This window comes from Salvelinus namaycush, chromosome 33 (assembly GCF_016432855.1).
Source record: "Salvelinus namaycush isolate Seneca chromosome 33, SaNama_1.0, whole genome shotgun sequence".
Taxonomy (NCBI): domain Eukaryota; kingdom Metazoa; phylum Chordata; class Actinopteri; order Salmoniformes; family Salmonidae; genus Salvelinus; species Salvelinus namaycush.
In genome coordinates this window covers 19014685-19040684 of record NC_052339.1, presented here as the reverse complement: position 1 = coordinate 19040684, position 26000 = coordinate 19014685, and the positions used below count along the sequence as shown (strand labels likewise).

General features: G+C 48.3%; 1 protein-coding gene across 1 annotated transcript in view; it reads right to left on the bottom strand.

Moving 5' to 3' along the window:
* LOC120027783 (semaphorin-5A-like) overlaps positions 1–25653 on the bottom strand; it is a 208194-nt gene extending 182541 nt beyond the window's left edge. Inside the window, exon 1 of the mRNA XM_038972811.1 lies at positions 25189–25653. The gene's annotated coding sequence lies outside the window, so the exon portion shown is untranslated. The remainder of the gene's footprint in view (positions 1–25188) is intronic.
* Between the last annotated feature and the right edge of the window lie 347 nt (positions 25654–26000).

Here is a 26000-nt window from a genome sequence, read left to right as displayed (position 1 = left end):
GAAAAGACAGGCTTTGTGCACACTGCCCACAAAATGAAGTGGAAACTGAGCTGCACTTCCTAACCTTCTGCCAAATGTATGACCATATTAGAGACACATATTTCCCTCCGCGTGACATACCACAGTGTGCCATCACAGCAGCAAGGTTTGTGACCTGTTGCCACAAGAAAAGGGCAACCAGTGAAGAACAAACACCATTGTAAATACAACCCATATTTATTTTCCCTTTTGTACTTTAACTATTTGCACATCGTTACAACACTGTATATACACACAATGTGACATCTGTAAATGTCTTTATTCTTTTGGAACTTCTGTGAGTGTAATGTTTACTGTTCATTTCACTTTTGTATATTATCTACTTCACCTTCAATTCAATTCACATGACATCTTTGCTTTATTTTCTCTGTAGAACATTTCATTTCAAGACAAATGCACAGAGTTGCTAACAGCCAATCTTCATCAAGAAACGTTAGCCTATTAAAAATGAACAATTAACCCTCTCATATGAATATTAAAGTACAGGAGGCCTACCTTATAAAATGACAACAAACCAGGCTTCATTTTGATAACAACCACAGCTGCCGGTAACCTAGAGAAGCCTATGCGCTCTGATCCCATCTGGGCCAGGGGAAACGTAACATAATGTTTTCATAGCCTAAGATGTGTATTTCAAGTTTAAAATAGGCCTATTTATTTGTGTTCTGAGAAAATGTGAATGTGATCAAATTTGGTTTTTAATCAAACTCCTAGGCTTTTTAATCAAACATTATTGACTGGAATGAATCAATCAACACAATAATGATGACATACTGTATGAGTATATTTTTAATTACAGATGCAAAGGCCTACACCATTCAACCTGCATACAGCCAGCTCAGCCCTGTTCGTTTTATTGTCCAATCGCAGTTGTCTCTTTGTCTGTGTAAAGGGATTGAATGTTTTCGTCCTCCCTAGGGCCAAGAGATTTTACAGAAGTTGTTTTTTTAACCATATGACCTAATAAGAAAAATGATCTGGTCCTATCGTAGCCCATATAAAGCTGATTCATTACTATGTCCTACCCTACAGCTAGGGTTGGGAGTCAGTTAAGTTAGCCTACTACCAGATCAGGAAAAACTCTGGGCCCTAGTTAAAAAATGCCACCCCCCCCCCTCCTATTTGTATGATCTACATTTTACAACCTTTGGTGGTGAGGATGGGCTTCCATAGTTTTACATGGTTCAGTGCAGCCGGCAGCTACTAAAATCATTTCAGTATGTAACAGGCTGATATCTTTTCAGGTAAAAACTCAATAAAACAAGTCTGAAATATTAGGAAAATGTCTATACATATCTGCTTTTTTAATAACATTGCTCTGCTATTTCCATTTATACTGTAGGAGTGTTGGCTCAATGAGACAATTGTGTTTAAACTGCCCTGCTTCAAGGCAGGCAACTATCGAGGGAGTGTAATGCTCTGCCTCTGGAGGTATCAGTCGAGACGTAGTAAGTACACAAGTTTACATTTGAGTAATATGTGTAGCCGACTGTATTGTTATGAAAAGTCTAGTGTGAAGAGGCTCATAGAGGGAGAGAGAGACAGAAAGAGAGAATTCGATAACAAATCCAATTTTGATAAACTCCCATATCTATTGGGTGAAATACCACAGCGTGCCATCACAGCAGCAATATTTGTGACCTGCAAGAAGAAACGGGAAACCAGAGAAGAACAAACACCATTGTAAATACAACCTATATATATGTTTATTTATTTTCCATTTTGTACTTGAACTATTTGCATATAGCCATAATATGACATTTAAAATGTGTAATGTTTACTGTTCATTTTTTGTTTATTTCCCTTTTGTTTATTATCTTTTTCACTTGCCAATAACGAGAGAGAGAGAGGATCCCACATAACAGGAACTTTGCTTCAGAGGGGCGCAGGAAGCTATTTTTAGTGTGGTGCAACAGGATATGGTTCCGCTGAATAACCCCTCACTCCTTAGCTACTAAGTGTTATTACACTATTCAATCAAAACAGGTAGGAGGAAGATGCTGGGGTATGGCAAAACAACCACCCTGCCTGATTTCAATCCGATGTTTCGATGCTCAACACTAGAAAGTCATAATCTCAAGGGTAAACCCAGTCCTGTCGTCTCATTACCATTGTAACATATAGCCATCTTTGGGAAGCTGGAAACCTGTTGAAACCTGAGCCTGTACTTCCTGCCTCTCTAACCCAGTCGTGAGACATCTCTAACCCAGCAGTGAGACCTCTCTAACCCAGCAGTGAGACCTCTCTAACCCAGCAGTGAGACCTCTCTAACCCAGCAGTGAGACCTCTCTAACCCAGCCGCCGGCCTCTCTAACCCAGCCGCCGGCCTCTCTAACCCAGCCGCCGGCCTCTCTAACCCAGCTGCCGGCCTCTCTAACCCAGCAGTGAGAGATCTCTCTAACCCAGCCGTGAGACCTCTCTAACCCAGCCGTGAGACCTCTCTAACACAGCCATGAGACCTCTCTAACCCAGCCGTGAGACCTCTCTAACCCAGCCGTGAGATCTCTCTAACCCAGCCGTGAGATCTTTCTAACCCAGCCGTGAGACCTCTCTAACCCAGCCGTGAGACCTCTTTAACCCAGCCGTGAGACCTCTCTAACCCAGCCGTGAGACCTCTCTAACCCAGCCGTGAGACCTCTCTAACCCAGCCGTGAGATCTCTCTAACCCAGCTGTGAGATCTTTCTAACCCAGCCGCCGGCCTCTCTAACCCAGCCGTGAGACCTCTCTAACCCAGCCGTGAGACCTCTCTAACCCAGCCGTGAGATCTCTCTAACCCAGCTGTGAGATCTTTCTAACCCAGCCGCCGGCCTCTCTAACCCAGCCGTGAGACCTCTCTAACCCAGCCGTGAGATCTTTCTAACCCAGCCGTGAGACGTCTCTAACCCAGCCGTGAGATCTTTCTAACCCAGCCGTGAGATCTTTCTAACCCAGCCGTGAGACCTCTCTAACCCAGCCGCCGGCCTCTCTAACCCAGTCGCCGGCCTCTCTAACCCAGTCGCCGGCCTCTCTAACCCAGCCGCCAGCCTCTCTAACCCAGCCGTGAGACCTCTCAAACCCAGCCGTGAGATCTTTCTAACCCAGCCACCGGCCTCTCTAACCCAGCCACCGGCCTCTCTAACCCAGCCGTGAGACCTCTCTAACCCAGCCGTGAGGCCTCTCTAACCCAGCCGTGAGGCCTCTCTAACCCAGGTGTGAGGCCTCTCTAACCCAGGCGTGAGGCCTCTCTAACCCAGCCGTGAGACCTCTCTAACCCAGCCGTGAGACCTCTCTAACCCAGCCGTGAGATCTTTCTAACCCAGCCACCGGCCTCTCTAACCCAGCCGTGAGACCTCTCTAACCCAGCCGTGAGATCTTTCTAACCCAGCCGTGAGATCTTTCTAACCCAGCCGTGAGACCTCTCTAACCCAGCCGCCGGCCTCTCTAACCCAGCCGCCGGCCACTCTAACCCAGCCGTGAGACCTCTCTAACCCAGCCGTGAGATCTTTCTAACCCAGCCGTGAGATCTTTCTAACCCAGCCGCCGGCCTCTCAAACCCAGCCGTGAGATCTTTCTAACCCAGCCACCGGCATCTCTAACCCAGCCGTGAGACCTCTCTAACCCAGCCGTGAGGCCTCTCTAACCCAGCCGTGAGGCCTCTCTAATCCAGCCGTGAGATCTTTCTAACCCAGCCGTGAGGCCTCTCTAACCCAGCCGTGAGGCCTCTCTAACACAGCCGTGAAACCTCTCTAACCCAGCCGTGAGGCCTCTCCAACCCAGCCGTGAGGCCTCTCTAACCCAGCCGTGAAACCTCTCTAACCCAGTCGTGAGACCTCTCTAACCCAGCCACCGGCCTCTCTAACCCAGCCGTGAGGCCTCTCTAACCCAGGCGTGAGGCCTCTCTAACCCAGGCGTGAGGCCTCTCTAACCCAGCCGTGAGACCTCTCTAACCCAGCCGTGAGACCTCTCTAACCCAGCCGTGAAATCTTTCTAGCCCAGCCGCCGGCCTCTCTAACCCAGCCGTGAGACCTCTCTAACCCAGCCGTGAGATCTTTCTAACCCAGCCGTGAGATCTTTCTAACCCAGCCGTGAGATCTCTCTAACCCAGCCGCCGGCCTCTCTAACCCAGCCGCCGGAAAACTCTAACCCAGCCGTGAGACCTCTCTAACCCAGCCGTGAGATCTTTCTAACCCAGCCGTGAGATCTTTCTAACCCAGCCGTGAGATCTTTCTAACCCAGCCGTCGGCCTCTCAAACCCAGCCGTGAGATCTTTCTAACCCAGCCGCCGGCATCTCTAACCCAGCCGTGAGACCTCTTTAACCCAGCCGTGAGACCTCTCTAACCCAGCCGTGAGACCTCTCTAACCCAGCCGTGAGATCTCTCTAACCCAGCCGTGAGATCTTTCTAACCCAGCCGTGAGACCTCTCTAACCCAGCCGCCGGCCTCTCTAACCCAGTCGCCGGACTCTCTAACCCAGTCGCCGGCCTCTCTAACCCAGCCGCCAGCCTCTCTAACCCAGCCGTGAGACCTCTCAAACCCAGCCGTGAGATCTTTCTAACCCAGCCACCGGCCTCTCTAACCCAGCCACCGGCCTCTCTAACCCAGCCGTGAGACCTCTCTAACCCAGCCGTGAGGCCTCTCTAACCCAGCCGTGAGGCCTCTCTAAGCCAGGCGTGAGGCCTCTCTAACCCAGGCGTGAGGCCTCTCTAACCCAGCCGTGAGACCTCTCTAACCCAGCCGTGAGACCTCTCTAACCCAGCCGTGAGATCTTTCTAACCCAGCCACCGGCCTCTCTAACCCAGCCGTGAGACCTCCCTAACCCAGCCGTGAGATCTTTCTAACCCAGCCGTGAGATCTTTCTAACCCAGCCGTGAGACCTCTCTAACCCAGCCGCCGGCCTCTCTAACCCAGCCGCCGGCCACTCTAACCCAGCCGTGAGACCTCTCTAACCCAGCCGTGAGATCTTTCTAACCCAGCCGTGAGATCTTTCTAACCCAGCCGCCGGCATCTCTAACCCAGCCGTGAGACCTCTCTAACCCAGCAGTGAGGCCTCTCTAACCCAGCCGTGAGGCCTCTCTAATCCAGCCGTGAGACCTCTCTAACCCAGCCGTGAGATCTTTCTAACCCAGCCGTCGGCCTCTCAAACCCAGCCGTGAGATCTTTCTAACCCAGCCGCCGGCATCTCTAACCCAGCCGTGAGACCTCTTTAACCCAGCCGTGAGACCTCTCTAACCCAGCCGTGAGACCTCTCTAACCCAGCCGTGAGATCTCTCTAACCCAGCCGTGAGATCTTTCTAACCCAGCCGTGAGACCTCTCTAACCCAGCCGCCGGCCTCTCTAACCCAGTCGCCGGACTCTCTAACCCAGTCGCCGGCCTCTCTAACCCAGCCGCCAGCCTCTCTAACCCAGCCGTGAGACCTCTCAAACCCAGCCGTGAGATCTTTCTAACCCAGCCACCGGCCTCTCTAACCCAGCCACCGGCCTCTCTAACCCAGCCGTGAGACCTCTCTAACCCAGCCGTGAGGCCTCTCTAACCCAGCCGTGAGGCCTCTCTAAGCCAGGCGTGAGGCCTCTCTAACCCAGGCGTGAGGCCTCTCTAACCCAGCCGTGAGACCTCTCTAACCCAGCCGTGAGACCTCTCTAACCCAGCCGTGAGATCTTTCTAACCCAGCCACCGGCCTCTCTAACCCAGCCGTGAGACCTCTCTAACCCAGCCGTGAGATCTTTCTAACCCAGCCGTGAGATCTTTCTAACCCAGCCGTGAGACCTCTCTAACCCAGCCGCCGGCCTCTCTAACCCAGCCGCCGGCCACTCTAACCCAGCCGTGAGACCTCTCTAACCCAGCCGTGAGATCTTTCTAACCCAGCCGTGAGATCTTTCTAACCCAGCCGCCGGCATCTCTAACCCAGCCGTGAGACCTCTCTAACCCAGCAGTGAGGCCTCTCTAACCCAGCCGTGAGGCCTCTCTAATCCAGCCGTGAGACCTCTCTAACCCAGCCGTGAGATCTTTCTAACCCAGCCGTGAGGCCTCTCTAACCCAGCCGTGAGGCCTCTCTAACACAGCCGTGAAACCTCTCTAACCCAGCCATGAGGCCTCTCCAACCCAGCCGTGAGGCCTCTCTAACCCAGCCGTGAAACCTCTCTAACCCAGTCGTGAGACCTCTCTAACCCAGCCACCGGCCTCTCTAACCCAGCCGTGAGACCTCTCTAACCCAGCCGTGAGGCCTCTCTAACCCAGCCGTGAGGCCTCTCTAACCCAGCCGTGAGGCCTCTCTAACCCAGGCGTGAGGCCTCTCTAACCCAGGCGTGAGGCCTCTCTAACCCAGCCGTGAGACCTCTCTAACCCAGCCGTGAGACCTCTCTAACCCAGCCGTGAGATCTTTCTAGCCCAGCCGCCGGCCTCTCTAACCCAGCCGTGAGACCTCTCTAACCCAGCCGTGAGATCGTTCTAACCCAGCCGTGAGATCTTTCTAACCCAGCCGTGAGACCTCTCTAACCCAGCCGCCGGCCTCTCTAACCCAGCCGCCGGAAAACTCTAACCCAGCCGTGAGACCTCTCTAACCCAGCCATGAGATCTTTCTAACCCAGCCGTGAGATCTTTCTAACCCAGCCGCCGGCCTCTCAAACCCAGCCGTGAGATCTTTCTAACCCAGCCGCCGGCATCTCTAACCCAGCCGTGAGACCTCTCTAACCCAGCCGTGAGGCCTCTCTAACCCAGCCGTGAGGCCTCTCTAACCCAGCCGTGAGGCCTCTCTAATCCAGCCGTGAGACCTCTCTAATCCAGCCGTGAGATCTTTCTAACCATGCCGTGAGGCCTCTCTAACCCAGCCGCCGGCCTCTCTAACCCAGCCGCCGGAAAACTCTAACCCAGCCGTGAGACCTCTCTAACCCAGCCATGAGATCTTTCTAACCCAGCCGTGAGATCTTTCTAACCCAGCCGCCGGCCTCTCAAACCCAGCCGTGAGATCTTTCTAACCCAGCCGCCGGCATCTCTAACCCAGCCGTGAGACCTCTCTAACCCAGCCGTGAGGCCTCTCTAACCCAGCCGTGAGGCCTCTCTAACCCAGCCGTGAGGCCTCTCTAATCCAGCCGTGAGACCGCTCTAATCCAGCCGTGAGATCTTTCTAACCATGCCGTGAGGCCTCTCTAACCCAGCCGTGAGGCCTCTCTAACACAGCCGTGAAACCTCTCTAACCCAGCAGTGAGGCCTCTCCAACCCAGCCGTGAGGCCTCTCTAACCCAGCCGTGAAACCTCTCTAACCCAGCCGTGAGACCTCTCTAACCCAGCCGTGAGACCTCTCTAACCCAGCCGTGAGATTTTATAACCCAACCGTGAGATCTCTCTAACCCAGCCGCCGGCCTCTCAAACCCAGCCGTGAGATCTTTCTAACCCAGCCGCCGGAAAACTCTAACCCAGCCGTGAGACCTCTCTAACCCAGCCATGAGATCTTTCTAACCCAGCCGTGAGATCTTTCTAACCCAGCCGCCGGCCTCTCAAACCCAGCCGTGAGATCTTTCTAACCCAGCCGCCGGCATCTCTAACCCAGCCGTGAGACCTCTCTAACCCAGCCGTGAGGCCTCTCTAACCCAGCCGTGAGGCCTCTCTAACCCAGCCGTGAGGCCTCTCTAATCCAGCCGTGAGACCGCTCTAATCCAGCCGTGAGATCTTTCTAACCATGCCGTGAGGCCTCTCTAACACAGCCGTGAAACCTCTCTAACCCAGCAGTGAGGCCTCTCCAACCCAGCCGTGAGGCCTCTCTAACCCAGCCGTGAAACCTCTCTAACCCAGCCGTGAGACCTCTCTAACCCAGCCGTGAGACCTCTCTAACCCAGCCGTGAGATTTTATAACCCAACCGTGAGATCTCTCTAACCCAGCCGCCGGCCTCTCTAACCCAGCCGTGAGACCTCTCTAACCCAGCCGTAAGCCCTCTCTAACCCAGCCGTGAGATCTCTCTAACCCAGCCGCCGGCATGTCTAACCCAGCCATGAGACCTCTCTAACCCAGCCGTGAGATCTTTCTAACCCAGCCGTGAGATCTTTCTAACCCAGCCGTGAGACCTATCTAACCCAGCCGTGAGATCTTTCTAACCCAGCCGTGAGATCTTTCTAACCCAGCCGCCGGCCTCTCAAACCCAGCCGTGAGATCTTTCTAACCCAGCCGCCGGCATCTCTAACCCAGCTGTGAGACCTCTCTAACCCAGCCGTGAGACCTCTCTAACCCAGCCGTGAGATCTTACTAACCCAGCCGTGAGATCTTTCTAACCCAGCCGTGAGATCTTTCTAACCCAGCCGTGAGACCTCTCTAACCCAGCCGCCGGCCTCTCTAACCCAGTCGCCGGCCTCTGTAACCCAGTCGCCGGCCTCTCTAACCCAGCCGCCAGCCTCTCTAACCCAGCCGTGAGACCTCTCTAACCCAGCCGTGAGATCTTTCTAACCCAGCCGCCGGCCTCTCAAACCCAGCCGTGAGATCTTTCTAACCCAGCCGCCGGCCTCTCTAACCCAGCCGTGAGACCTCTCTAACCCAGCCGTGAGGCCTCTCTAACCCAGCCGTGAGGCCTCTCTAACCCAGCCGTGAGACCTCTCTAACCCAGCCGTGAGGCATCTCTAACCCAGGCGTGAGGCCTCTCTAACCCAGGCGTGAGGCCTCTCTGACCCAGGCTTGAGGCCTCTCTAACCCAGCCGTGAGACCTCTCTAACCCAGCCGTGAGACCTCTCTAACCCAGCCGTGAGATCTTTCTAACCCAGCCGCCGGCCTCTCTAACCCAGCCGTGAGACCTCTCTAACCCAGCCGTGAGATCTTTCCAACACAGCCGTGAGATCTTTCTAACCCAGCCGTGAGACCTCTCTAACCCAGCCGCCGGCCTCTCTAACCCAGCCGCCGGCCACTCTAACCCAGCCGTGAGACCTCTCTAACCCAGCCGTGAGATCTTTCTAACCCAGCCGTGAGATCTTTCTAACCCAGCCGCCGGCCCCTCAAACCCAGCCGTGAGATCTTTCTAACCCAGCCGCCGGCATCTCTAACCCAGCCGTGAGACCTCTCTAACCCAGCCGTGAGGCCTCTCTAACCCAGCCGTGAGGCCTCTCTAACCCAGCCGTGAGGCCTCTCTAATCCAGCCGTGAGACCTCTCTAACCCAGCCGTGAGATCTTTCTAACCCAGCCGTGAGGCCTCTCTAACACAGCCGTGAAACCTCTCTAACCCAGCCGTGAGGCCTCTCCATACCAGCCGTAAGGCCTCTCTAACCCAGCCGTGAAACCTCTCTAACCCAGCCGTGAGATCTCTCTAACCCAGCCGTGAGACCTCTCTAACCCAGCCGTGAGATTTTATAACCCAGCCGTGAGATCTCTCTAACCCAGCCGCCGGCCTCTCTAACCCAGCCGTGAGACCTCTCTAACCCAGCCGTAAGCCCTCTCTAACCCAGCCGTGAGATCTCTCTAACCCAGCCTCCGGCCTCTCTAACCCAGCCATGAGACCTCTCTAACCCAGCCGTGAGATCTTTCTAACCCAGCCGTGAGATCTTCCTAACCCAGCCGTGAGACCTATCTAACCCAGCCGTGAGATCTTTCTAACCCAGCCGTGAGATCTTTCTAACCCAGCCGCCGGCCTCTCTAACCCAGCCGTGAGATTTTTTAACCCAGCCGTGAGATCTCTCTAACCCAGCCGCCGGCCTCTCTAACCCAGCCGTGAGACCTCTCTAACCCAGCCGTGAGATCTCTCTAACCCAGCCGCCGGCCTCTCTTACCCAGCCGCTGGCCTCTCTAACCCAGCCATGAGACCTCTCTAACCCAGCCGTGAGATCTTTCTAACCCAGCCGTGAGATCTTTCTAACCCAGCCGTGAGACCTATCTAACCCAGCCGTGAGATCTTTCTAACCCAGCCGTGAGATCTTTCTAACCCAGCCGCCGGCCTCTCAAACCCAGCCGTGAGATCTTTCTAACCCAGCCACCGGCATCTCTAACCCAGCCGTGAGACCTCTCTAACCCAGCCGTGAGACCTCTCTAACCCAGCCGTGAGGCCTCTCCAACCCAGCCGTGAGGCCTCTCTAACCCAGCCGTGAGGCCTCTCTAACCCAGCCGTGAAACCTCTCTAACCCAGCCGTGAGACCTCTCTAACCCAGCCGTGAGACCTCTCTAACCCAGCCGTGAGATCTCTCTAACCCAGCCGTGAGATTTTTTAACCCAGCCGTGAGATCTCTCTAACCCAGCCGTCGGCCTCTCTAACCCAGCCGTAAGCCCTCTCTAACCCAGCCGTGAGATCTCTCTAACCCAGCCGCCGGCCTCTCTAACCCAGCCGCCGGCCTCTCTAACCCAGCCGTGAGACCTCTCTAACCCAGCCACCGTCCTCTCTAACCCAGCCGTGAGACCTCTCTAACCCAGCCGTGAGATCTTTCTAACCCAGCCGTGAGACCTCTCTAACCCAGCCGTGAGATCTCTCTTCTAACCCAACCGTGAGACCTCTCTAACCCGGCCGTGAGATCTTTCTAACCCAGTCGCCGGCCTCTCTAACCCAGCCGTGAGATGTTTCTAACCCAGCCGTGAGATGTTTCTAACCCAGCCGTGAGATCTTTCTAACCCAGCCGTGAGATCTCTCTAACCCAGCCGACGGCCTCTCTAACCCAGCCTTGAGACCTCTCTAACCCAGCCACCGTCCTCTCTAACCCACCCGTGAGACCTCTCTAATTCAGCCGTGAGATCTTTCTAACCCAGCCGTGAGACCTCTCTAACCCAGCCGTGAGATCTCTCTTCTAACCCAGCCGTGAGATGTTTCAAACCCAGCCGTGAGATGTTTCAAACCCAGCTGTGAGATCTTTCTAACCAAGCCGCCGGCCTCTCTAACCCAGCCGTGAGATCTCTCTTCTAACCCAGCCGTGAGATGTTTCAAACCCAACCGTGAGATCTTTCTAACCAAGCCGCCGGCCTCTCTAACCCAGCCGTGAGTCCTCAGGATCTCAGGATGGCTGGTACAGCAAAGATATCTGAAAACAGAGACGCATGAGAAACAAACAGGCTATCTATAAATATTCTGCATCATCTACCGTACATCCAGATTCAGGCTTGTTTTGGACCTCTTGTATTCTCATCGTAGCACAAGGACAATGATTCATCACTATCATTAGGGGAATCAATTTCAATCAGCTATAAGTATTTCTCTTATTTCATTCAAAAGTCATCCCACTTAGAGTTTAAATGCATTTCACAGAAACGTACGGCATAGATTTAGCACTGGAAAACCATTTTCAGGCCTGAAAAATAAATGACACCAGCCTCTCTGGAGAGCGGCTCTGGTATTGACTTTCTACGTGCTTTGTCTCTCCAAGAATCACAGCCCAGTGAAGGAGGAAGCAAATCGCCTCTATACTTATCTAAGGTCAATTTTAACATATGTAGCAGTGGGAAAGGTCAGTTTTAACATATGTAGCAGTGGGAAAGGTCAAAGGGGGCGGGGGGTCGAAGAGGTGAGAAGCTCAGTTCTGATTACATTTCAATAGGACATTCTACTCCAAAATGAATGAAAATAAAATTATGCTGACACCATTTAAAATGTAATCTTCACCTCCAGAAATGAGCCAAATAACATATTGGTACAATTATTTTAAAAAGCACACTCATGTGTGCTCTACTGTACTCTACTGCAATGTAGTTTGTGACTACTATGATTTCTCATTTTGCCCAATTCAATTGCCGTCATTCAGTTACAGATTTTCCGGTCAATCAGTTACTGATTTGGTAACAGAGTTGAATGTTTTAATAATTTAATAATTCATTAAAAAAACTATAACTAATTGGTAGGTCTACCTTTCCTTGTTACTTCTGTGAACTTTCATAATCATCCCTCCTCATGAGGGAGAGAAATTAGAAAATATCTGAAAGATATCTGGGGTTTTTGGTCACAGAATTACAAGACACTAGTCAAATCATATCTGCAAAACATTATTGTGTTTTCATACATTTCTAATACATTTTAGTAATGTTTTTTAAGACTTTTCCATCTGTGACCAGAGGCCTTTGCTTATTCCTAATTTTTAGGATGGAAAATGGTTGAAAAACATGGCTCATGGGTCCTTTTACATGGAAATGACCCTATGTCTGGAGGGCTTTGTTGCAATGGAAAAGCAGGGATGTTAATGATAGCATCAGAGTCATGCTTGGTCCTGCTGGATTTGGATTATCGGACTCCAAATGTTTGGATAAGGATTGAATAGTTATTAGCAAAGTATACACAGAAACAGAGAGCACATCTCTTTTGTTCTCTTTCTCTCTCATCCCTTTCTTTATCTCTCCCCCTCCTTCCTCCCTCTCTCCTGTCAGATCTCCTCTGTGGCCCAGGAGCTTGGTGCTGGTCCACCTGTCAGATACCAAGACAACCTCTCTGTGTCTCTGTGTGTGTGTGTGTGTGTGTGTGTGTGTGTGTGTGTGTGTGTGTGTGTGTGTGTGTGTGTGTGTGTGTGTGTGTGTGTGTGTGTGTGTGTGTGTGTGTGTGTGTGTGTGTGTGTGTGTGTCCATGAGCCTGCCTGCTTGTGTAAGAGTATAAACAAACTCTTCAGCAGTTGTCAGGAAAAATGCTGTGCCACCTACAGAATCGTTAATAAACAACCCTGTTCAGTCCCCAGCACACGAGGCAGAAAGGAACAGGACAGAGTCAGCTTTCCAATGTACCTGACTCCAAATCTCAGGAGGTTTCAAATACACCAGAATAGGCATCACACTCTCTTGTTTCACAACCAGCCAAATCAGACTGGTGTACTGGTTACTAATAGTGTCTGGAAAAAAGGGCACTCCTCGTGATAACGCTCAAGTTTCTCAATTGTCTTTCAGGTTAACCGAGGGTTATACATCGTCTCAAGTGCATGAGCTGTCGGTTAACACAATACATGGCTAGACGATTGATAGGCAAGTGTACCATACATACTGTACTATACTGTTAGGAAATCTCACCCCACACAAAGTGAGTAACTTTAAACCTGCGCTCATACAACAGACTACAGTAGCATTCACCTCCAAATAACTATTTGTCTTGAATGCAGCTCCCTAATCTAACTATCATGTCACTGAGGTGTGTTCAACACGGAGCTGTGGTTTACCACTGTTAAAACATCCCATGCCCACATGGCCTTTTGACTGAGCAGTTCTTTCAGGGCAGAATAGAGACATGTTATGCAGAGCCAATGGTTCAGACCACACATCCTGCCTGTGGTCCACCTTTAGGACTGAGACAGCACTGTGTCTGTAGGGACAGACACATGCATGCCCCCCCACACACACACACACACATACACACCAATAAAGGGCTGACTCACAGGAGCCCTTGTCTGGAGCCGCAGTGTGTGTGTGTGTGTGTCTATGTGTGTATGAGACAGTGTGGGGAGCACAATGGGGGGTGTGTGTGTCCATGTGTGTGTGAGCGTCTGTGTGGACTGGAGTACGCAAGGAGTGTGTGCCCTGAGAGTGTGCTTATTAGAAAAGCAGACTGTATTTAAAGCCAGACATGTGGAGAACTGACTGGTAGACCACGTACCAGCTCCATTCATTAATTCATATCTCTACAGAGAGCTACTTCCTCTTTCTCTTCCACCCTCCCCCTCTCTCTCTATCCCACTTTCTTTCTCTCCCTCCCTCCCTCTCTCAATCCTTTCTCTTTCTCCCTCTCTCCCTCACACTCTCTAACTCTCCACCCCACCTTCTCTTCCTCCCTCCCTCTCCCACCTGTGTAGGTCTGTGTTAGTGATATATGGAGTCCACAGACAGAGATGGACCAATACAGAGCAGCTGGGGCCCCTGGGAACACCCAGTCCAGTGCATATGGAGAAAAAAACCGACATTAAGCTGCATCTCCCTCCCTGTAGCGGAAACCTCTTTCTCTGTTTCCTTTTCTCACCATTCTCTTCCAATCTTTATCGTCCTCCTATTCTGTCTCTCGCCTCTTTCTGTGCATCTTTCTCAGACAATCTGCCTCTCTATCGCCCTCCTATTGTTCTGCATGAACATGCAACAAGTCTATACAGTATTCTCTTTTTGATATGATCACACAATCTCCCCAAAAGTTCAGCTGAGAGGTTTTTATTTCTGTCATCCATTGGCGCATCTTTTTAAATATCATTACCATTCATCAAATGCATTTTCACTAACGATAAATCTTTCAGAAGATATCTTCTTAATTACCCTTTCATAACGATTTCAAAGCTAAGATACATTTTTTTCATTAGCCAAAGATTAAAGAAGGCTCCATACTCAAATCTCATCCACTGATCAAATTAGCTGCCTTCTGCCTTGCTCTGGCTAGGCAGCCACGCGATTAATGAATCTCACATCGACTTAAACGCTGCTGCATGAAAAGGCTTGCTTATCGTAAAGACACGCAATATCTAGATATGACACAGAAGGCAACATCCCTGAGGATTTAGGATCCATTTAAAACATTTACCGTGTTTCTATAGTCTTCTACAGACGACACCATTCTGTATACATCTGGCCCTTCTTTGGACACTGTTAACGAACCTCCAAACGAGCTTCAATGCCATGCAACACTCCTTCCATGGCCTCCAACTGCTTTTAAATGCTAGTAAAACTAAATGCATGCTCTTCAACCGATTGCTGCCTGCACCCGCCTGCCCGACTAGCATCACTACTCTGGACGGTTCTGACTTAGAATATGTGGACAACCACAAATACAAAGACTCCCATTACGCATCTCCAATCCAAAATTAAATCTAGAATTGGTTTCCTATTTCGCAACAAAGCCTCCTTCACTCATGCTGCCAAACATACCCTCGTAAAACTGACTATCCTACTGATCCTTGACTTCGGCGATGCCATTTACAAAACAGCCTCCAACACTCTACTCAGCAAAATGGATGTAGTCTATCACAGTGCCATCCGTTTCGTCACCAAAGCCCTATATACTACCCACCACTGCGACCTGTATGCTCTCGTTGGCTGGCCCTCGCTACATATTCGTTGCCAAACCCACTGGCTCTAGGTCATCTATAAGTCTTTGCTAGGTAAAGCCCAGCCTTATCTCATCTCACTGGTCACCATAGCAACACCCACCCGTAGCACACACTCCAGCAGGTATATTTCACTGGTCATCCCCAAAGCCAACACCTACTTTGGCCGCCTTTCCTTCCAGTTCTCTGCTGCCAATGACTGGAACGAATAGGAAAAAAAGTCTTATATCTCCCTCTCTAACTTTAAGCATCAGCTGTCAGAGCAGCTTACCGATCACTGTACCTGTACATGTACACAGCCAAACTGTAAATAGCACACCCAACTACCTCATCCCCATATTGTTATTTATCTTCTTGCTCTTTTGCACCCCAGTATCTCGACTTGCACATCATCATCTGCACATCTATCACTCCAGTGTTAATGCTAAATTGTAATTATTTCACCTCTATGGCCTATTTATTGCCTTACCTCCCTACTCTTCTACATTTGCACACACTGTACATAGATTGTTTCTATTGTGTTATTGACTGTACGTTTGTTTATGTGTAACTCTGTGTTGTTGTTTTTGTCGCACCGCTTTGCTTTATCTTGGCCAGGTCACAGTTGTAAATGAGAACTTGTTCTCAACTGGCCTACCTGGTTAAATAAAGGTGAAATAAATATAAATTCTGATTGGTTTGACTTTTCTACAGTACTGAGCTGCTCTGTAGAAGGCGCACGAGCTATGTCTCTTACGTTTAGGATAAACTCCAGGCCACAGGCTGCTGTGCGAAACACACAGGACAGAACTGAAATACGACTACCAGAGGCTATGAAAAGATCCTCTCATTGACTCCAATTCATCTCACTTAGAGAAAGAGATAGTGAGAAATAGAGGAGAGAGAGAGAGAGAGAGAGAGAGAGAGAGAGAAAGGGAGAGTGGGAGAGAGGGAGGTAAAGAGAGCGAGAGAGAGAGAAAAGAGAGAGAAATAGACAGAGCGAGAGAGAAAGAGGGAAAGAGAGAGAGACAAACAAACAAACCAAATCAAAGACAAAGTCTTCTCATGCTTTGTTTATTTCAAAAAAGCTTTTGACTCAATTTGGCATGATGGCCTGCTATACAAATTGATGGAAAGTGGTGTTGGGGGAAAAACATACAGCATTATAAAATCCATTTACACAAACAACAAGTATGCGGTTAAAATTGGCAAAAAACACACTTTTCTTCCACAGGGCCGGCGGGTGAGACAGGGATGCAGCTTAAGCCCTACCCTCTTCAACATATATATCAACAAATTGGCGAGGGCACTAGAACAGTCTCTAGCAGCCGGCCTTACCCAACTAGAATCTGAAGTTAAAGGTCTACTGTTTGCGGATGATCTCGTGCTTCTGTCCCCAACTAAGGAGGCCCTACAGCAGCACTTAGATCTTCTGCACAGATTCTGCCAGACCTGGACAGTAAATCTCAGTAAGACTAAAATAATGGTGCTCCAAAAAAGGTCCAGTTGCCAGGACCACGAATACAAATTCCATCTAGACACTGTTGCACTAGAGCACACAAAAAAACTATACATACCTCGGCCTTAACATCAGCGCCACTGGTAACTCCCACAAAGCTGTCAACGATCTGAGAGACAAGGCAAGAAAGGGAAAAGGGGATACCTAGTCAGTTGTACAACTGAATGCATTCAACTGAAATGTGTCTTCCTTTTTTAACCCAATCCCTCTGAATCAGAGAGGTGCAGGGGGCTGCCTTAATCAACATCCACGTCTTCAGCACCCGGGGGAACAGTGGGTTAACTGCCTTGCTCAGGGGCAGAATGACAGGTTTTTACCTTGTCAGCTCGGGGATTAGATCCAGCAACCTTTCGGTTTCTGGCCCAACGCTCTAACCAATAGCAGGGACTTCTATGCCATCAAAAGGAACATAAAATTCTACATACCAATAAGGATCTGGCTAAAAATACTTGAATCAGTAATAGAACCCATTGTCCTTTATGGTTGTGAGGTCTGGGGTCCGCTCACCAACCACGAATTCACTAAATGGGACAAACACCATATTGAGACTGCATGCAGAATTCTGAAAAAACATCCTCTGTGTACAATGTAAACACCAAATAATGCATGCAGAGCAGAAGTAGGGCGATACCCGCTAGTTATCAAAATCCAGAAAAGAGCCATTAATTTAACCACCTAAAAGGAAGCGAATCCCAAACCTCCCATAACAAAGCCATCACCTACAGAGAAATGAACCTGGAGAAGAGCCCCCTAAGCAAGCTGGTCCTGGGGCTCTGCTCACAAACACAAACAGACCCCACAGAGCCCCATGACAGCAAAACAATTAGACCCAACCAAATCATGAGAAAACAAGAAGATAATTACTTGACACATTGGAAAGAATTTACGAAAAAACAAAGCAAACTAGAATGTTATTTGGCCCTAAACAGAGAGTACACAGTGGCAGAATACCTGACCACTGTGACTGACCCAAACTTAAGGAAAACGTTGACTATGTACAGACTCAGTGAGCATAGCCTTGCTATTGAGAAAGGCCGCCGTAGGCAGACCTGGCTCTCAAGAGAAGACAGGCTATGTGCACACTGCCCACAAAATGAGGTGGAAACTGAGCTGCACTTCCTAACCTCCTGCTAAATGTATGACCATATTAGAGACACATATTTCCCTCAGATTACACAGACCCACAAAGAATTCAAAAATAAATCAAATTTTGATAAACTCCCATAACTATTGTGTGAAATACCACAGTGTGCAATCACAGCAGCAAGATTTGTGATCTGTTGCCACAACAAACACCATGGTAAATACAACCCATATGTATGTTTATTTATTTTCTCTTTTGTACTTTAACTATTTCCACATTGTTACAACACTGTATATAGCCATAATATGACATTTGAAATGTCTTCATTCTTTTTGAACTTTTGTGAGTGTAATATTTACTGTACATTTTTTATTGTTTATTTCCCTTTTGTTTATTATCTATTTAACTTGCTTTGGCAATGTAAACATATGTTTCCCATGCCAACAAAGCCCTTAAATTGAATTGAGAGCGAGAGAGAGAAATAGACAGAGAGTCTATTTCACTTGTTTTGGCATTGTAAACATGTTTCCCATGCCAATAAAGCCTTTTGAATTGAATTGAGAGAGAGAAAAACAGAAAGTGACTCAGAAACAATGACATAATGACTCTCTTTACCTCTCCTTCAAGGGCAACCTCTGTACTGATACACTGGTAGGCAATCAATATGCCTTTTCACTCTTTCTTCCACTCCTTCTCTTTCTCTCTAATAGTCTATCATTCTACCTGCTCTCCTGACTCACTACTCCTTATAACTGCTTTTTCTACATTTTCTTCTTCTCTTTTTCTTCTCTCTCTTTTTTTTGGTCAATATTTTGATTATAATGGTGTATTATTATATATATTTGCTTATATTTAACTCTGCATTGTTGAAAAAGGACCCGGAAGTAAGCATTTCACTGTTAGTCTACACCTGTTGTTTACGAAGCATGTGACAAATACCATTTGAATTGATTGATTAGATTTTCTCTCTCTTCCTCTCTCACCAGTCTAATTCTAACTCCAACAAGCAGAACAGACTCCAGATCAACAGATCAACAGCACCTCTAATTCTGTATAAACAACTCCTGTTAGTAACGAGTTAAGTCCATCTTTATTTTACTTCTCATTCACAAACACCCCTTGACACGATCCCTCCTGAGAAAACAGGCATATAAGATGTCTTAACAATGTTTCAGATTTAGAACACGACACAGATTTCCATGCTCCAGTAAGGAAGTGAGGTTTCAGGTTTGGGTGTAGGAAGCAGAGCTAGCTGTCGTGCTTTAGTGGAGGATAATAGAATGCTGGTTTGCTACTTCTAATTCTGTTTGACGTGTAGACATGTCAGGCCTGTTCCATACAACCCACAGCCATTCACTCATTCAGGAACCCAAACAGCGGTGAGAATAATCACGCAGCCAGTAACATGTCTCTCTCTCTCTCTGTTTCTACCTCTCTGGTGAGAATTTAAATCATTTCAAACTAAAACCTGGCGTGAAATTACTACAGTTTATGATGTAGCTTTTTGTGCGGTCATTCGGTGTGTGTGCAAGTTGTGGGGCGATAGTCGCAGCTAATTGCTTGTCAGAGAGATTGAAGCTGAGTAGAGTGAGGAAAGAGGAAGGGAGAGAGGAAGAGAGAGGATGGAAGAGGAGGGGAGAGAAGAGGAGGGGAGAGAGAGGACGGAAGAGGAGGAGAGAGAAGGGAAGTCAGAGAATGGAAGAGGAGGGGAGAGAAGGGAAGAGAGAGAATGGAAGAGGAGGGGAGAAGAGAGAGGACGGAAGAGTTGGGGAGAAGAGAGAGGACGGAAGAGTTGGGGAGAGAAGGGAAGAGAGAGGACGGAAGAGTTGGGGAGAAGAGAGAGGACGGAAGAGTTGGGGAGAGAAGGGAAGAGAGAGGACGGAAGAGTTGGGGAGAGAAGGGAAGAGAGAGGACGGAAGAGTTGGGGAGAAGAGAGAGGACGGAAGAGTTGGGGAGAGAAGGGAAGAGAGAGGACGGAAGAGTTGGGGAGAAGAGAGAGGATGAAAGAGTTGGGGAGAAGAGAGAGGACGGAAGAGTTGGGGAGAAGAGAGAGGATGGAAGAGTTGGGGAGAAGAGAGAGGATGGAAGAGTTGGGGAGAAGAGAGAGGGTGGAAGAGTTGGGGAGAAGAGAGAGGACGGAAGAGTTGGGGAGAAGAGAGAGGACGGAAGAGTTGGGGAGAAGAGAGAGGATGGAAGAGTTGGGGAGAAGAGAGAGGACGGAAGAGTTGGGGAGAAGAGAGAGGATGGAAGAGTTGGGGAGAAGAGAGAGGACGGAAGAGTTGGGGAGAAGAGAGAGGATGGAAGAGTTGGGGAGAAGAGAGAGGACGGAAGAGTTGGGGAGAGAAGGGAAGAGAGAGGACGGAAGAGTTGGGGAGAGAAGGGAAGATAGAGGACGGAAGAGTTGGGGAGAGAAGGGAAGAGAGAGGACGGAAGAGTTGGGGAGAAGAGAGAGGACGGAAGAGTTGGGGAGAAAAGGGAAGAGAGAGGACGGAAGAGTTGGGGAGAGAAGGGAAGAGAGAGGACGGAAGAGTTGGGGAGAAGGGAAGAGAGAGGACGGAAGAGTTGGGGAGAAGGGAAGAGAGAGAAGGGAAGAGAGAGGATGGAAGATTTGGAGAGAGGAGGAGAGAGAAGGGAAGAGAGAGGATGGAAGATTTGGAGAGAGGAGGAGAGAGAAGGGAAGAGAGAGGACGGAAGAGTTGGAGAGAGGAGGAGAGAGAGGACAGAAGAGTTAGAGAGAGGAGGAGAGAGAAGGGAAGAGAGAGGATGGAGGAGGCTGAGAGAGAAGGGAAGAGTTGGGGAGAGGAGAGAAGAGAGAGGACAGAAGAGTTGGGGAGAGAAGGAGAGAGAAGGGAAGAGAGAGGATGGAAGAGTTGGAGAGAAGGGAAGAGAGAGGACGGAAGAGTTGGGGAGAATAGAGAGGACGGAAGGGTTGGGGAGAGGAGAGAGGACAGAAGAGTTAGAGAGAGGAGGAGAGAGAAGGGAAGAGAGAGGATGGAGGAGGCTGAGAGAGAAGGGAAGAGTTGGGGAGAGGAGAGAAGAGAGAGGACGGAAGAGGAGGAGAGAGGAGGGGAGAGAGAGTACGGAAGAGGAGGGACGAGAGAGGACGGAACAGGAGGGGAGAGAAGGGAAGAGATAGGACGGAAAAGGAGGAGAGAGCGAGGGGCCCCAAACCATGACAATGCAGGACTCAAGTCACCTTAGAGGAAACCTCTGAAATGGAACACCGGTACCTGATCAATACATGCGTCTTTCCCTCCTCTTTCCCTCAAACAGTATGCCATCTCACCTTTTTTGCATAAACTGGTCCCCTATCCACTGCCAGAAATAGAATACAATCTCACTAAATAGCTTCCACTATTCACAGATAAGCTGCTGATGTTCGTTAAGTAACACTTGTTTCAGCATAATTATGTCAGACCTTGACTTGAATCAACCACATGGTGTGCCTTGCATATAACAACAGTAGACGTTTATAGTGTTGACGGCTGACGCAAATACTGAACAAAACAAACAGGTTGACGCAATATGTTATTCAGACAGGATCTCAACAATAGAAGCACTCAGCAAACAACATGTTGCATTCTTCCCCAGTAGCTATGGTAACACAGTCACCCTAACAACGCTGGCCTTTAAACAGCGAGCCAGCTACAGATGATCAAGTTTTATCATATTGTCAACATTTCCATTTCTCATTGTATCCCGCGGAAAGCAATCACCTCCCCGAACCCCTGGGGTAGACATGGCAATGTGCCCATCTCGATAAACAGATAAATAAACAAGGGCGATGAACAGAGGAGAGGAGAAAAATAATCATGCTTCTTATTTTGACAGAAATGTTCTGGGACAAATACAATTGAAAGTATAGTGCTTTACCAGGTCAGGTCATGCCAACCTTACACTCGTCTCTCGGCCAAATGGTTAAGGTTAGGTTTTGGGGGTGGGGGTGCGAAAACTGATGCTCGATCTGTGCCTACGGGCAACTTCTACCCTGATCCACAAAGGTGATCCCTAGGGGCAGGATCCCTCGGGGCAGGCTGTCTATGCCAAGGTAATAAACCGTCAGCCGGGCGGCTCTTTGATAGTCCAGTGTGTGTCTACTGGTTACCAGCCTACAGAAAGACCTCTACTTAATCTAGAAGAGGCTACCGGACAGGGAAGAGAAGAGACATTGACTAAGTGGATCTATATTTAAACTAAAAGTGGGGACATGATAGAACAGAGCACTAGAGGTGTGAGGGACAGAGAGGATATATTTTATTTGGGATATAATGTTTGCTTTGACCAACAGTAAATCAATGCCTGAGAGAATTTACGTCAGATTAAAATCCTATTTCAAACCAATGAATACAAGCTCATCTATTATCTTATTGTGAGGTTTGTCTCTGTGAGGCCAGTCTCTTTCAGTGGCTCTAGCCCGTGTCAGTTGAATGAGTAACTAAAGTCTTTTTAAGAGCACTGAGGGACTGAGGGTAATGCCTGTTTAGGTTACACGCGCATGACAATGTCTCTTTTAATCCTGAACAGCATTCCGCCCCATGCTCCCAAGTTCCTTCCCCAAAGAGATGCCCAATCACAAAGCCGGTCAACAATGGCGCTGTCACTCAATCTGTCTCCATAGTGACCGCACAGAACGCAGGGGTCCGTGAGGTCACTTTCATTCCAGAATTCTCTGAACAGGGACTAATTGCTATGTTTGTGCTGGTGTTCCGTGTCAGTGAGCGGGCAAATTACCAGCACCGCGCAAATATCAATCACACCAGCTAATCATATGCTGCTATTCACACCAAACAACGAGAAAAGAGAGAGAGAGAGAGAGAGAGAGAGAGAGAGACAGAGAGAGAGAGAGAGAGAGAGAGAGAGAGAGAGAGAGAGAGAGAGAGAGAGAGAGAGAGAGAGAGAGACAGAGAGAAAGAGAGACAGAGAGACAGAGAGACAGAGAGAGAGAGAGAGAGAGAGAGAGAGAGAGAGAGAGAGAGAGAGACAGAGAGAAAGAGAGACAGAGAGACAGAGAGACAGAGAGAGAGAGCTGAGAGAGAGAGCTGAGAGAGCTGAGAGAGCTGAGAGAGATGCTTCTCAGCTGCTCTGTACTTATCTGTAAGTACAGTTCACACTGGTGGTTATCTTTGTTATGAAGCTTGGGAGGGGAAAGGAAAGAGCAGGGAGGGTGGATGTTTTTGAGCATATATTGTTTTTTTCTCTGTCCAGTTTCCCTTGTTGAAACTCAGCTGTAATATAAACCCAGTAACTTTGCCGAGAGGCATCCCATCAGATCATTTCTCGATTCAGCAATTTTCCCCAACCCTCTCTCTTCCCCAGTCTCCCCTCTCCTTCCTCCCTTCTCACTCCCTCTCTCTTTATCTCATGTCTTCAGGGACTTTAGCAGTCCGAGCCGAGCAGGCCTTTCTGAGGGGTGAACTCAAGGAACTCTCTCTGCCAAAACTCTCAGAGTAATTCAACCATCTGGATGGGGTCACTGTTTGTCGCGGAGCGCACAGTATGAGACAGTACCGCGTGCACAGCATCACAGCAAGGAGAGGCTCTGAGATTACAGTAATGCTGTGTTCATGAGAGCCACTTCCTTCAAGCCAAAAAACACATGAATACATCTTTGAAGCATCCATCATTGTGTCAAAGGATGGAAATGGCATTAAGACATATTGTTGAGTTGTTGTGATAAAAACAGCATATGTTGTGATTACTCTGTTGTGATAAAAAGGGATATTTTTGTAGTTGTGATTTTTACAGCCACATTCATATTCTCTGAGGGACTAAGGGTGTCTGAATGCACTCAAAAGTCGCCAAATGCATCTGTAAGTAAGCTATTAACCCACAGTGGATACCTCATCATCATACCCCACTCAGTATGATGGAAAGAGACATTCAGGATTCATCAGAACTCGCATGTAGGCATGGAGGACCATTAGGAGCCGATGCCGGGAGCTAAACAGTTAGGTTTCTGAGGTACTGTGAACTCACACAGTCACACACACATACTGTTTAAATGAACCACCGTTGGGATGCATTTTATAAATCCACTTAGCATATGGAAATAGACAATCAAGATTAATCATAACTCACATGTTGGGATTCCCAATTAGGAGCTGATGCCGGGAGCTAGACAGTTAGGTTTCTGAGGTTTCACACACACTGAACAGGTCACATGCATATTGTTAGCTCAAACCCTTTAAATGTCCCACCGTTGGGGTGCATTTTATAGACTAAAGCCTGCTTTGAAAGACAATGTGTTGGAGTAAATAGTTTGTCTTGAAAAAAGGCATTGTATCTCCTTGTCTTTGTTTTCTCTTGAAGTCTCAAATGTGGCACTACAGGCCTACTGTAAACAATCCCAGCCTCAATATGAACGTCCTTCATACTAACTAAAGGTTAGTATATGTGGGGCGGCAGGTAGCCTAGTGGTTAGAGCTTTGGACTAGTAACCAAAAGGTTGCAAGAATCGAATCCCCGAAATGACAAGGTAAAAATCTGTTGTTCTGCCCCTGAACAAGGCAGTTAACCCACTGTTCCTAGACCGTCATTGAAAATAAGAATTTGTTCTTAACTGACTTGCCTAGCTAAATAAAGGTAAAATATAAAAATAAATATGTAATGGGCTGACAAGACAGAATCTGTGGTGTTGAATTAGAATGGATGGCAGTGTACTGTAGCCTACTGTTACTGAGGAGAGGAAAAATTTGCCCACACAGCAAGTGCCAATCCTGATGCATTCACAAGTCAAAAGAAGGGACATGGAAGAATTGAACACCCGCTGTATGTCATCAAAATCACTGTCAAGTAGTCAACAAAAAGAAAGCGATATAAGGGGGTTCCATAACAAAATACAACCTTACATCTACCCTTCTCTGTTCAATGTGTAAACACTGCCCAACATGATAGCAATAGCTTATTAACAAAGTCAATTAGAATAATTGCCAAGATATCCAACCATATTTCACTCCAAAAGTAATAGTGACTTACTCTGCTTCAATTAAAGCTTAATTACTTAACTGTTGTTTTGTATACATGTACTGGGCCCAGGAGACAAACAGATATAATAAGAAGTAAATGGTTTCAGAGTTAAACTGACAATGTAAGTATAGAACGGGACCAGTAGCCTACCTCTGTAATTACACAGACCAAAATACAGTGTTTGCACACCATGAGGAACGAACTATCACTACCAGTGGACATTTTGTTATTAAAATGAATGTGTAAAAGGCAACGCATCTGCATAGCGCAGAGGCGAGAAATCTTATTAAGCGCGTGTAATAGGAGTGAATAATCACAGTGTTAGCACCGCCAAGCGGTACTAAAACATTTTAGATAACCATGGTAGTAAACTTCTACACCGGGCTATTCTTTTTAGTATGTGAATAATATCATATGGCCAACATGATTTTGATAATTATATGTATTATACGTATTTATTGTATCCTAAGAAGTCGTGAATTATGCACAGCAATAGAAAAGAGAATGTGGAAACGTTAAATATTTCACCAGTAATACAATTTACTCCAGAGATTACAGCATTCAGACTGCAAAACGGCAAATTAACCAGTTCAGCATGTCCAGTGAAAGGTCTAATTTGGAAAGAAGAAAACATCGTCATGGTAAAGCATTTCAAATGCCAATATGTGTAAACCACTCACCTAGTGAAGTCTCCAACTACTCCTATTCATCTAGCAGGAGAACAACTGCAAGTCTCAACCAGTCTGAAGAAGGTGAGTGTTGTTGTGGCTCAGGGGGTAAAAATACGGTAAAGGTGGAGTAATCCCAGTTTGCGTTCTCCTATTTAAAACAAAATCCAGTAACTCCGGGTCAGTCTCTGACTACTGTGCAGCTTTCTCAGATCTCTCTCTCTCCCCCTCTCTCTCTCTCTCTCTGCCGTCTCTCGAGAGCCATATATTTCTGTCGCCGTGCCTCCTCGCAGCAGCAGCACAGTGCACTATTTGTAACTGGACACTACACCCCACTGCACTGCCGCGCTCCGCTTCACCTCACAGACAATAGCCTCGGCCACGAGACAAGGACGCAAGCCAAGTGACACGAACTCTTAAAACTTTGTTAAAACTGTAGCAAGAAGGGAGATCAGACAGAGCACTGCAGAGTGCGCGGTTATGTGAGTTGCTGCGTGCAATGCAAGCGCGCTGTGATAGCCATCGGGTTCGCAGGATTTAAAAAAGAACTGAAGTAAGAGTGCGCCCCCCCTTGCCGCGTCCGTTCATTCACACAGTGGATGAATTGGCCATGATTCTCGCATGATTCTGGAAGACGTGGCAGGCAGCGGCGCACAGCTGTCCTGCAGGTAGATTGCGTACTGTAGACGGATACAATAGGGGAACATTGACCCATGAGATCCCAATGTTTTTGGGGGACTATGCAAAGTGCATTTTCTAGGAGACACTTTTATGCATTCAGGTTTATGTTTGTTTCACATTAAAGGGCAATTCCACCACTTTTA